At 42.5% G+C, this 11,135-nt stretch overlaps 1 non-coding gene and 2 pseudogenes across 1 annotated transcript; all 3 read left to right on the plus strand.

The window, feature by feature from the left end:
• The first annotated feature begins 1,412 nt into the window (after positions 1-1,412).
• LOC131250303 (U5 spliceosomal RNA) lies at positions 1,413-1,525 on the plus strand (annotated as a pseudogene).
• Positions 1,526-3,351: 1,826 nt separating this feature from the next.
• Positions 3,352-3,471, plus strand: LOC131250279 (U5 spliceosomal RNA). The gene has a single exon (XR_009173206.1). It is a non-coding gene; the product is annotated as a U5 spliceosomal RNA (small nuclear RNA).
• Positions 3,472-5,391: 1,920 nt separating this feature from the next.
• Positions 5,392-5,504, plus strand: LOC131250339 (U5 spliceosomal RNA; annotated as a pseudogene).
• Positions 5,505-11,135: the final 5,631 nt, after the last annotated feature.

The following is an 11,135-nucleotide window of genomic DNA, read 5'->3' on the forward strand; positions in this document are numbered from 1 at the left end:
ATAGACTGTGTGGATATGACAAATACATTATAATGTGGCTTATAAGACTTTGCCACATAATAATAAGGTCCTCCCAAGAAGAAAACGGGCAAAAATTATCATTTTCAGAAAAAATTAAAGCAAAGCTACTTACACCATTCCGGATGTATCACTTACTGCTTTTGGCTCATAGACTGTCTTGGAATTAATTCATTATTTTATTTCAGTGTTCAAGAACAATTTATTAATCAGGCATTCCAACACTATCAGTACATAAAATTCAATACACAGTGGATTCAATACTTAAATTAATTTTAGACTTTTTAAATTCAGTTTATCAAATGCACCCTTACATTAAAGATTAGTTTTAAGTGTGTTAAACAAATACTTAAAATAGTATATTAAGTAACTGAAATCTGCATATTAAGTGGTAAACAAACAGCCCCTTTGATGAAAATGCAGTAAAAGATGAGCCCATTGTGGTGTATGTATGACCCTTCTGATGAGTAGACCTGCAAGATTTTTGGGACAGATTATGATTACCGTCGATTCCACAAGTTGAGCGGTCCAGATCTCAAGGATATTTGCAATGTTGCCACATGTGGTGAATTGCTTCTTTAGTCTCCCCTACTGCATCTCTCAGCACTTTTTCTTTAATTTCTATCCCATCCCCACCCTAGTGTTGTTACCGCCCTTTGACGTCTCCAACTTATTGTTTGTGATACCTCAACCGTCCATGGGCAGCCATCTGTGATAAGAACTGTTCATGAGGTGGGACCCACAGTAGATGGCGGAGGCTCATGGTGCAAAAATCTTATAGATGCGATGATCAGGGGCGCCCCTGTGCCTGTAAATAGAGTTTAGAAGCTAGTAAAGCTCAAGGATTACATTTAAGGGACAATGGACATTTGATTGGGCGGTTAGGATCAACCCATGTTTATGATCTTTGCGTAGTTGTGGCCCACTAAATGAATGGTTCGTTTCACGTAACGTGGGCCACATATTGTGAGTTAAAGACCCTCAAATATATACATATTTCTAGGTGACTGAGTATCGTATTTATTTCACAAAGAGAAGTGGAACTCAGTAGATTTGGGGCCTGATATTCATTCACTACTCTTTCCTGTGGTGTGGTCCACCTGAGATTTAGATGTCATTCAACTTTTTTATCTCATAACTTAAAGTAAGTTGGAAAAACAGATGGGCGCCGTGGATACACAGTACATATATTAAGTTGAGCCCCACACTCACGGCCTGACTCAACCTAATCTTACCCCGACCGAATCCGCCACGTAAAGTGAATGACACCGGGCTTCCTACAAATGCTTGCTGTCGTCGTCTTGGAGTTTACTCCCACATCGTATAAAGAGCAAGAATTCCCGCTCCAGATCGCGATTATAAGATTCAAAGACCAGAATTAAATAATATCACGGAGCCGTGTGGTGAGCACAGAGCGAACTATTCTTTCGCCTTTTACTAAAGAATACCGTGTGCGCATCACATACAGCGGCATACGCCTATTTTTGGAGGGCTTTTCACTAAATTTAGGGAAAGGCCCACTACCAATTGAATATCAACCTTTCAGGATTTGTAGCCGTCAATAGAATATATTATACCACCGTTCATTTAGTGGGTCGAATCTGTTCATCAGTAGATTTTGCTATCAGTTGAAAATGGTATGAGATGAATCTCATCCTCGTGATGATCCAAACTGTAGCTCTTGTGCCCCAATATTAAAAAGCCCAAGATCCATTGCCAGCCCAACAGAGCGCGGGCCTGACACAAAATATAGGGCTGGGGAGGCTGCCTGGCACATTGCCATTGCTAATCACAGAATTAAAATGCCATTAAAACTTAATGGGCCAATAGGATTTAGACACAACCGAGCCCCCACCCCCAATAAAAAAGACGTAGGCCTTGGTCCAGTAATCAGGCCTAATAACCAGCCCAATGGACTAAGCTCGCCCATTAACGAGTAACAACAGGCGCGGATTGTCTAAGGTAGTGAAACTCACCACGCTAGCTTCGCTGTAGCGTGATGAGTAAACTGTGGGGCCCACTGATGTATGTGTCATTATCCACGCCATCCACACGTTTTTTCCAGCTCATTGCAGGGCATGAGCCCAAAATTGAAGGATATACAGAGCTCACCACACCGCGGAAAAGTGGGGCTAATGACATCCACCGTTGAAACCCTTCCTAGTGATGTTTATTTGTCATCCAACCTGTTCACAAGGTCACCCAGACATGGATGAAGGGAAAACACAAATATCAGCTTGATCCAATACTTCTGTGGGCCCTAACAAGTTTCAATGATGAGCGTTCGATTCCGAAGTTTTCCTATGGTGTGATCCACTTGAGCTTTGGATATGCTTCAATTTTGGGCTTCTAGCCTAACGAGCTGAAAAAACGGATGGACGGCATGGATAATGACAAATACATCATGGTGGGCCCCACTGTTTACTCACCATGCTATAGCGTGGTGAGTTGCTCACTTCACAATCCGCGTCCATTAATAACCCCATCCACACATTTGCTTGCTGGCTGCTCACTGCGCAGATCATAGTCAAGGAGAAATGGCACGTGCTCACGTCTCACACGTGGAAAAGAGAAGAAGCGTGCATCATGCACTCGTCCGGGCGTCCCTAGTGTGTAGATATCATGTCTTAAATGTCACACCCTGATCCATCGAAGTAGTAGACAGTCAAAGATACCTCGTTTCAACACGGAGATCTTGGTATGTGTTGTGTACTAACAAGCTAACATTTAAATAAATTAATTAAAAAAAGAAAAAAAGAGTCAGGTCGGCCAAAGATGATCCAGATCGTCCATCTGAATGGTCATGCCATTGACAGGCAGGTGTACGAAAATCCAGCCGATCGAATAAAACCAGCAGCTTGACTTTCCCCATTAAATGTGGGCCGTTAAGCAGACTGAAAGTACTCTCCAAATGATACTAAATTCATATAGTTGCCGCTCCACTTCAAGGCACAAAAAATGTATGATGGACGGTGCAAATCATCCATCATCGAACTATGTGGGCCCACCGCAGTTTGCTAAAGCAAGCGATTTTCAGCTACGGTGGATCGATGGACAGACCATCAAGAAATTAATGACTAGTGCTATGGTCCGACGTTTGAATTCTGCTCGCCCTCTATACCTACGTGTCCAAGAGATTCAGACCGTTTATCAAGTGTGGTCCACCGCACGAACAGCCCAGATATCGCGCAGAGGAGATTAAGATTGGTGGGCCATCTCATCTATTTTCGAACTTGATCCTTTTGGCTTCAGTCCCACCTCGGAGATTATAAAAGAACTCCATTTGCAAACGAGGTGTATAAGATACAAAATCAGAAAGGAAGAAAATCACGGAGCCGTGTGGTGCGCACAGAGCGAACTATTCTTTCGCCTTTTACTAAAGAATACCGTGTGTGCGCCACTTTTAGCGGCATACGCCTATTTTTGGAGGGCTTTTTCCTGTATCTAGGGAAAGGCCCACTATCAATCATAGCCTAAATGTTTTTTATTCAATTTGGAGCACTTAAATGAATGCCATCCAATTCATTAGATTGGGATTTCATTTACAAATTAAAGTGAACCGTACATCGTGTTTTTGTGCTGTGAAATACTGTTAATGTCCGACTACTTTTTTGTCTATCTCAATCCAGATTTTGGTTGAAACATACGGTTCACGACCAAGTGTGGTCCACCAGATGAGAAGCTCAGATCTCGCGCCATCATCACATTTCTCTTCAACTTACGCTATGGTTAGGCAGATGGTAATCTTAGCAGAGAACAGAGTCCCACAACAGGAGAGTATCAAAGGAAGTACATGATGGATAGATTGGATGTACTATACGCATTATGATGGGCTCCACATATAATGAGTATATATTAACCATTATTTCCAACATATTTAATGACTTTTTAGATATAAATACTTTACCTGTAATATATGAAACATGACTTGAACTCCATGTTCCAACTTGATCCTTGACCATTTGCAAACGTAGGCATTCAAAGATAGAGTTTAGATTTCTTTTCTTTTCTTTCTCAACGTAAGCTTGTTTTTTTGCCTTCACGGAGATGTGGAAGCAAACAAATGGTGCTGGTATTCCGATGATCTTATCAATCCATGTTGTCAATCTATGATATATGGGCCACCATAGGGAAACTATACTGCATTTAGATAGTGAGCGACAATAACTATCATAGATGAATTTAAAGAATGACATTTCAATGGCTCTCTATCATCTATAAAATCCTTCTATTATGATGTTAAGAACCCAGTGAATGCACCAAAAGCCTAGACTGATGGAACATGTAAAGTAGCTCTTAAACTCCAAGGATTGTAACATTCCACTACGCTCCACAGCTGACATCTACAACAGCTCACTCTCCTTTCCATGGCACGGTGGCTGCACTTTAGTTGCCCATGTAACCCCTCTTTACGGCATGGCAGCTTTCACTTTGGTCCAAGATATCCTTTTTAAAACTCATATTTTTCGTGACTCGATTCAACCTAAGAACGTTATATTGACTGTGATACCAGTTGTTAATAACCTAACCAATGCATCAAAAGCCCAATACCGATGGAACATGTAAAGTTTGGCTCTTAAACCATTGGAATCGTAACATATGATCAACTGTTGTAGATGGGCAACCATGTAGATAGATTTTGGTCCTCTTTCTCTTCATTAGGTCAGCCACACATGTAGATATATTTTGGTCCTCTTACTCTTCATTAACTTTGAGAAAACGTGGCCCACCTGATGATCATGTCCGCTTGATTTTTAAGGTATGGCTCCTTACTAGTGAGGCCCACCTGATGAACGGTTCAGATATTACGAACGTGTTTCTCAACACTACGGATGAAGCGACTGCACTGGATTTCCATGGAGGATGTCTGTGTGTGTGTAGATCCTGTTGCTCCTGTTGCATGTTACTCAGTCCATTGGACTTGAGGCCAGCATGGTCCACGTGGATGCATATACTGATGATCCAGATCGTCCATCTGGATGGGCGATTCTATTGACAGTCAGATGTACGAAAATCCAGCTGATCGGATAAAACCAGCAGCTTGATTTTACCCGCAGTTCACCAAGCAAGCGATCCTTATCGAGGGTAGACCTATGGAAATACCACCAAGAAATGACTAGTGCTATGGGTCCGACGTATGAATTCTGCTCCCCCTCGATGCCAACATATGCAAGAGATTCAGACCCTTCATCACGTGTGGTCCACCGCACGAACAGCTCAGATACCGTGCAAAGGAGAGTAGGATTGGTGAGCCATCTCATCTTTTTCCATCTTTCATATTTTAGCTTCAGTCCCACCTCGGAGATTATAAAAGAACTCCATTTGCAAACGATGACTATAAGACACATAATAAGAAAAGAAAGAAAATCACGGAGCCGTGTGGTGCGCACAGAGCGAACTATTCTTTCGCCTTTTACTAGAGAATGCCGTGTGTGCGCCACTTACAGCGGCATACGCCTATTTTTGGAAGGCTTTTCACTATATCTAGGGAAAGGCCCGCTATCAATCAAATCTCAACTGTTCTACATTTTTATTTTTTATTTTTGTCTGCGTCTACTTCTAAATCACTGATAATTTGATCCAACGAGTGCAACCAATCTGTTCCCTAAACTGGCTTCACAAGATACCATCCATTTTTACAGATCATTTTAGAGCTTTCCTAAAAATGAGAGGGATATAAATCTCAGGTGGACCACACCACATGAAAACAATAGTGATTGGATATCCACCATTAAAATCCTCCTAAAGCCCACTGTATTTTTTATTTGACATCCAATCTGTTGATTATGTCATAGAGGACCAGATGAAGGGACAAAACAAAGATCAGCTTGAACCAAAACTTTTATGGCCCCCAAAAAGTTTTTAATGGTCGACATTCAACACTGTTTCCTGTAATGTGGTCAACATGAGACTGGGATATATCTCGTTTTTGTTCTCATACCATAAAATGATCTGGAAAAATAGATGGACGGCATGGATGAAACACATACATCATGGTAGGGCCCACAGAGCACCGACCATCAGCCATTGGCTGGTGGCAGGGAGCGTAGCCAATCCGTTTCCGATACCAACATGATATTAGACAGTGGGTCCCACTCATTCCCTATTATCCACTTTTCGGGGTGGGGACCACCTCACATGCCGCTCTCTTCTTTTTTATTCCTCAAAGGTCCCTAACCATCCTATTCTATGGAGCTCCCCATGTTCACATGCCATATTAAAAGATTACTACTGTGATATATATGTGCCTCTGGACACGTGGAAGGTTTGATATATCGATCTGGCCGTCCATCTTGTGACCCTTAAGTAAACTATATTTCAAAAGAAAATTATTTCAATCTGATCCGCCATTTTCTTAAAATCTGTTTTTCACTCTGGCACCGTATAGGTCCGTTAATTTTCAACCCTCTCTTTTGAAGGTCACTGATCAGATTGCCATGATTATCTGATATTTGTATTTATTAATCCATTTTCCATCCGTACAAGGGAAATGGACGGTCACGGACGATAAGTTACCCTGCGTATCATGAGAGCGGATTTGGGTTCGGCCTAGCCTCACTCAAGAGTCACTATAGTTTCTTATGGTAGTCCACCTGAGAATTGGATCTGCTTCAGTTTTGGGCGCATACCCTAAAATAATCCGGCAAAACGGATGGATGGCGTTTATATAGACTGCAATATCAGATGGGCTCCATGGTAAGGGCCACACCATCTTGGATGAGGCCGGCCCCACCTAATCTGCTCTCGCGTATCATTCATCACTCTACTCAGAGTATCAAAATCTCTTGCGCCTAATATTGTTAGACGATCCGGGCCTAGCCTACCAAGCCCAGAAAAGGCCCATTGGCACCAGGACCCGAGTTACCTGTGCCCACTACAAATCTATTTGGGGCCTACTGCAATATCCATGTGACATCCACTCCGTCCACCCGTTTCAGGAACTCATGCTTAGACAAAAATGTGGCAGATACAAAACTCAAGTGGGCTATGCCACAATAAACAGTGGGGATAGAATGCTCACCATTGAAACCTTCTGTGAGGACACAGGAATTCTCGATCGGGCTAATATGTGTATTTTCATTTCATCCCCAACGGAATAACCTCATGAACGTTTTGGATTTTATTTAAAAAAAAAAAAAAAAACATTACGATGAGCTATGATGGTTTGAACGGTAGGCCTTTCCATCCCCACTGTTTCATGAGATATGGCCCACTTAAATTTTGATTTCGGTCTAATCTGGCGAAACGGATTGAAGTGGATGTCACACAGATATAGTGGTGGGCCCCACGTAGCTTCCGCCTACAGGAATTCCTGTTGGCGGAGGCCACAGGCAATCCGCGTCCTTTCCTTGCTACCCCAATGGGGAAAGAGGCATGTGCGCAGTACGCACTTGCGTGTAACAGAATACAAATAGGCATACGGCAGTGAAGCTGTTGGAATCCTATGCCTATTCCAACTTCGTCTTATTCGTTTCCCATAATTCCCGCCATCACTTTTCTACTTTCCCTTTTTTTATTTTAAAATCCACTAATAACTGGTGGGGCCCATTCCCAAGCGTGCTTCTTTCCTTTTGAATGAGGATTGCGTCCGACCCCGGTCGGACCTTTAACCGTCCGACCAGATCTGTGTGGGGCCCAACGTGATGTATCTTTCTATCCGTGTTGTCCATCACTTTTGTCAGATCATTTTAAGGTATGGGTCAAAAAATGAGGCAGATCCAACCCCCCAGTGAATCTTACATTTAATGTAACTTGCATCAATGCTTTAATGCACATTTAATGCAACGAAGCTTACTATTTGGTGTGGTCCACTAGAGCCTTTGATCTTCCTCATTTTTGGGCCCATAATTTAACATGATTTTTTAAAATGGATGGACGGTGTAGATAAACAGATAAATCATGGTGGCACCCACACAAATCTGGTCGAACGCCTAATGGTCCCACTAGGGTCGGACGCAATTCTCTTCCTTTCCTCTTACCCTTTTGTCATTTAACTGTGGTGTACGTCTCCACCGTTTATTAGATAAAGGGCCGGCGGCAACCCATCTTATCACCCCAGATCGTTTAAATCAATGGGTCCCATTTGGATGGAGCAGAGCCAAAAATCACATAGAATCCGAACCCCTCAATCCTTTTCCGAACCATCCATCTGACGGTCGCCATTTAGATTGCTATGATCATCCGACCAATGTGGTTATCTCACTGGGCTCCATCCAAAGGAGGGAGCGGACTAGATGCAGCCTTTACCGTGGGGCCCACCTTGATGTATGCATTCTATATCCACGTTGTCCGTCTATTTTGCAAGATCATTTTAGGGCGTGAGCCCCAAAACAAAGGAGATTCATTTCTCAGGTGGACCATACTATATCAAACAATGGGGATTAAATGCCCCACCATTAAAAACCTTCGTGGCCCACATTAAGTCTTTAATGGTCAATCGCCACTGTTTACTATTGCATGATCCACCGAAATTTGATCTGTTTCAATTTTCGGCTCCTACTGTAAAATGATCTTATAAAACTGATGGACGGCATGGATATAGAAGACAGACATCAAGATGACCCCACAGTAAGGGTTGCACTATCTTGGGTGAGGCCGGGGTTGCACCTAATCCGCTCCCAGGACCGCGATCTCAACGGTGTAGAATGGCCTATTTGTGACACGTGAACAGAAGATGAGCTGTGGCTATGTAATGAAATGTGCCAAACGCACACATTAGACTGATCCAACCTTTCCCATCACTTTCAGACGTCTTTTTCTCTTTTTCTCGTTTCTTGTGTGGCTTTAGTGCTCCAAAAGCACTCTGAAAACTCTAGTTAGTGCGATTAAAAAGGCCTTACGTCCAACCGATTCAACCATAATATATGGTCCATCCAAAAAACAACTTCCAACCTATAATCTCTGTTTGAAATCCAACGATTACAATAGGTTTGGCCAACGGTAGAATCATATTACCAAAAAATCAGATCTATGAACTCATCAGCTGGCCGACACCCAGAAAATAATTTCTACCTGTTGAAATTCACTCGATGAGTGGATTGGCTGATTTTTTTTATAAGATTATTCTGATTATACAGAAAACCTATTAGACGGGTCAGATCTTGTGTAAACTTAAAATTTACAATTTATCTTCTGGGTGGACGTTATCTTACGGTCCAACCCGTTGGACTTGTGACTTTCTGAAAACGAAGACATAATGGAAATCGGACGGCAAAGATGAAAGATCAAATGAAACTATCCAGATCCGACAGCTCTAGGTGCTTCTAATCTGTACAAAATGACACAAGGACACGTTTTCTGGGCCACCGGTCGGATGTCATCATTCCCCTTTCTAAATTTCGAATTTTTTAATCTCATATGCGTTATCTAACGCCGAAAGCAACCGCCCTTTAGCACTCTCCCAAAGTGTGCGTTCATCACAACTTACATGATTATCGCAATACATCCATCTTACACGTGGGAAGCATGCATACTAATTTGGACCGTCCATCTCGTGGACTTCATTGTGATTCATGCACAAATAGAACGGTTCGGATTGATTTTGCGAATACGCTACCTGTACGGCATTGATTCGCTAAATCTTTGTGAGTTGTGCCAAACGCATATGTCGTGAAACCGTGTTCTTTCGGGATTAGACCACAGCTCAGTAGGGAACAGATTGCGTCCTGCCTCCTCCTGGACCGAAATCGGTCCAGATAGGGACTCTGTGGGCCCCACCGTTATGTATGTGATTTATCTATGCGCTTCATCCAATTTTAAATATCATTTAATAGTGTGGCGAAAGAAAAAAATAGGCTGATCCAAGCTCAGGTGGACCACGCCACAGGATTCAGCGGTGATGATGATTCCACCGTTGAAATATTCTTGAGGCTCTTCATGATGTTTATTTTCCATCCAACCTGTCATAAGGTCACAACAACATGGATGAAGGGAAAACATAAATTTCAGCTTGATCTAAAACTTCTGTGGTCCCGAAAGAGTTTTTAACGGTTAGAGTTCCATCTCCATTGTATGGACCACTTGATCCTTGAATCTGCCTCATTTATTTCATCATACTTAAAATGATTTGGAAAAATGGATTAACGGAGTGGATAAAACCCATACACCACAGTGGGTCCCACAGAGCCCTACCTAACCGGATTCTGTCAGGCGGGTGGCAGGACGCAATCCGCTTCCAGTTCGGAAACTGAATCACGGGATCACGTGAAAGAGGGGAGTGTCAAGAAAATCGCCGACTCGAATAGCGATTTCTTTCCTTGAAAAGTTTATCACGAGAAAATGTTCACACGTGCCAACGTAGAAAACGTGGATGCGATCGGGACCACTCATCAGGTGGAGGTGGCGGCAAACATCCTCTCCCGCCAGAAAAATGAGATAGACGTTCTTCTGTTGGGCCACACGAGTACGTTAAACACAGGCCATTAATAATCTCTTTTTGTAACTCATACAGGTCTGTCACACCTGCCAGCCTGATTTTGGGAAGCGGATTGGCTGATGTACCTCGCACCATCTATATATCTGCTGTATTGACGCCAATAAGTTTTGTGGTCTGATCATGTGGTAAGTGTTATATATAAGTGTTATATCAAAACCGTCCATCCATTTTACGAGCTAGTCTTAAGGCTTGAGATGAAAAATAAGACAGATCTAATTATCAAGTGCACCACACTGCAAAAAGCAGTAGGGGATTGAACGATTACCATTGAAACCCTTTTTGGGGTCATAGAAGTTTTGTATCAATATGAAATTTGTTTTTCCTCTTCATTCAGGTCTTTGTGACCTTATGGACAGATTGGATGGAAAATAAACGTTATGGTGGGCCCTACGAATTTTTTAACGGTGAAAATCATTATCTCTGCTGCTGTTTGTGGTGTGGTCCAAATGATCTTGAATATGATTCATTTTTTGGATAATACTCTAAAATGATCTCCAAAAATAGATGAACGGTGTAGATATAATAAATACATCACTGTGGGGCCATGTAACTTTGATATCCTTTGAACCGTTCGTACAACTCGGGGCTCGAGGAGCGTCAGTGCTCGTCTTCGCACGACACGTACCTACAGCAGCTATATAGCTGGTGTGTGGTACACCAGCCAATCCGCTTCCCTGATTTT

This window comes from Magnolia sinica, chromosome 6 (genome assembly GCF_029962835.1).
Source record: "Magnolia sinica isolate HGM2019 chromosome 6, MsV1, whole genome shotgun sequence".
Taxonomy (NCBI): domain Eukaryota; kingdom Viridiplantae; phylum Streptophyta; class Magnoliopsida; order Magnoliales; family Magnoliaceae; genus Magnolia; species Magnolia sinica.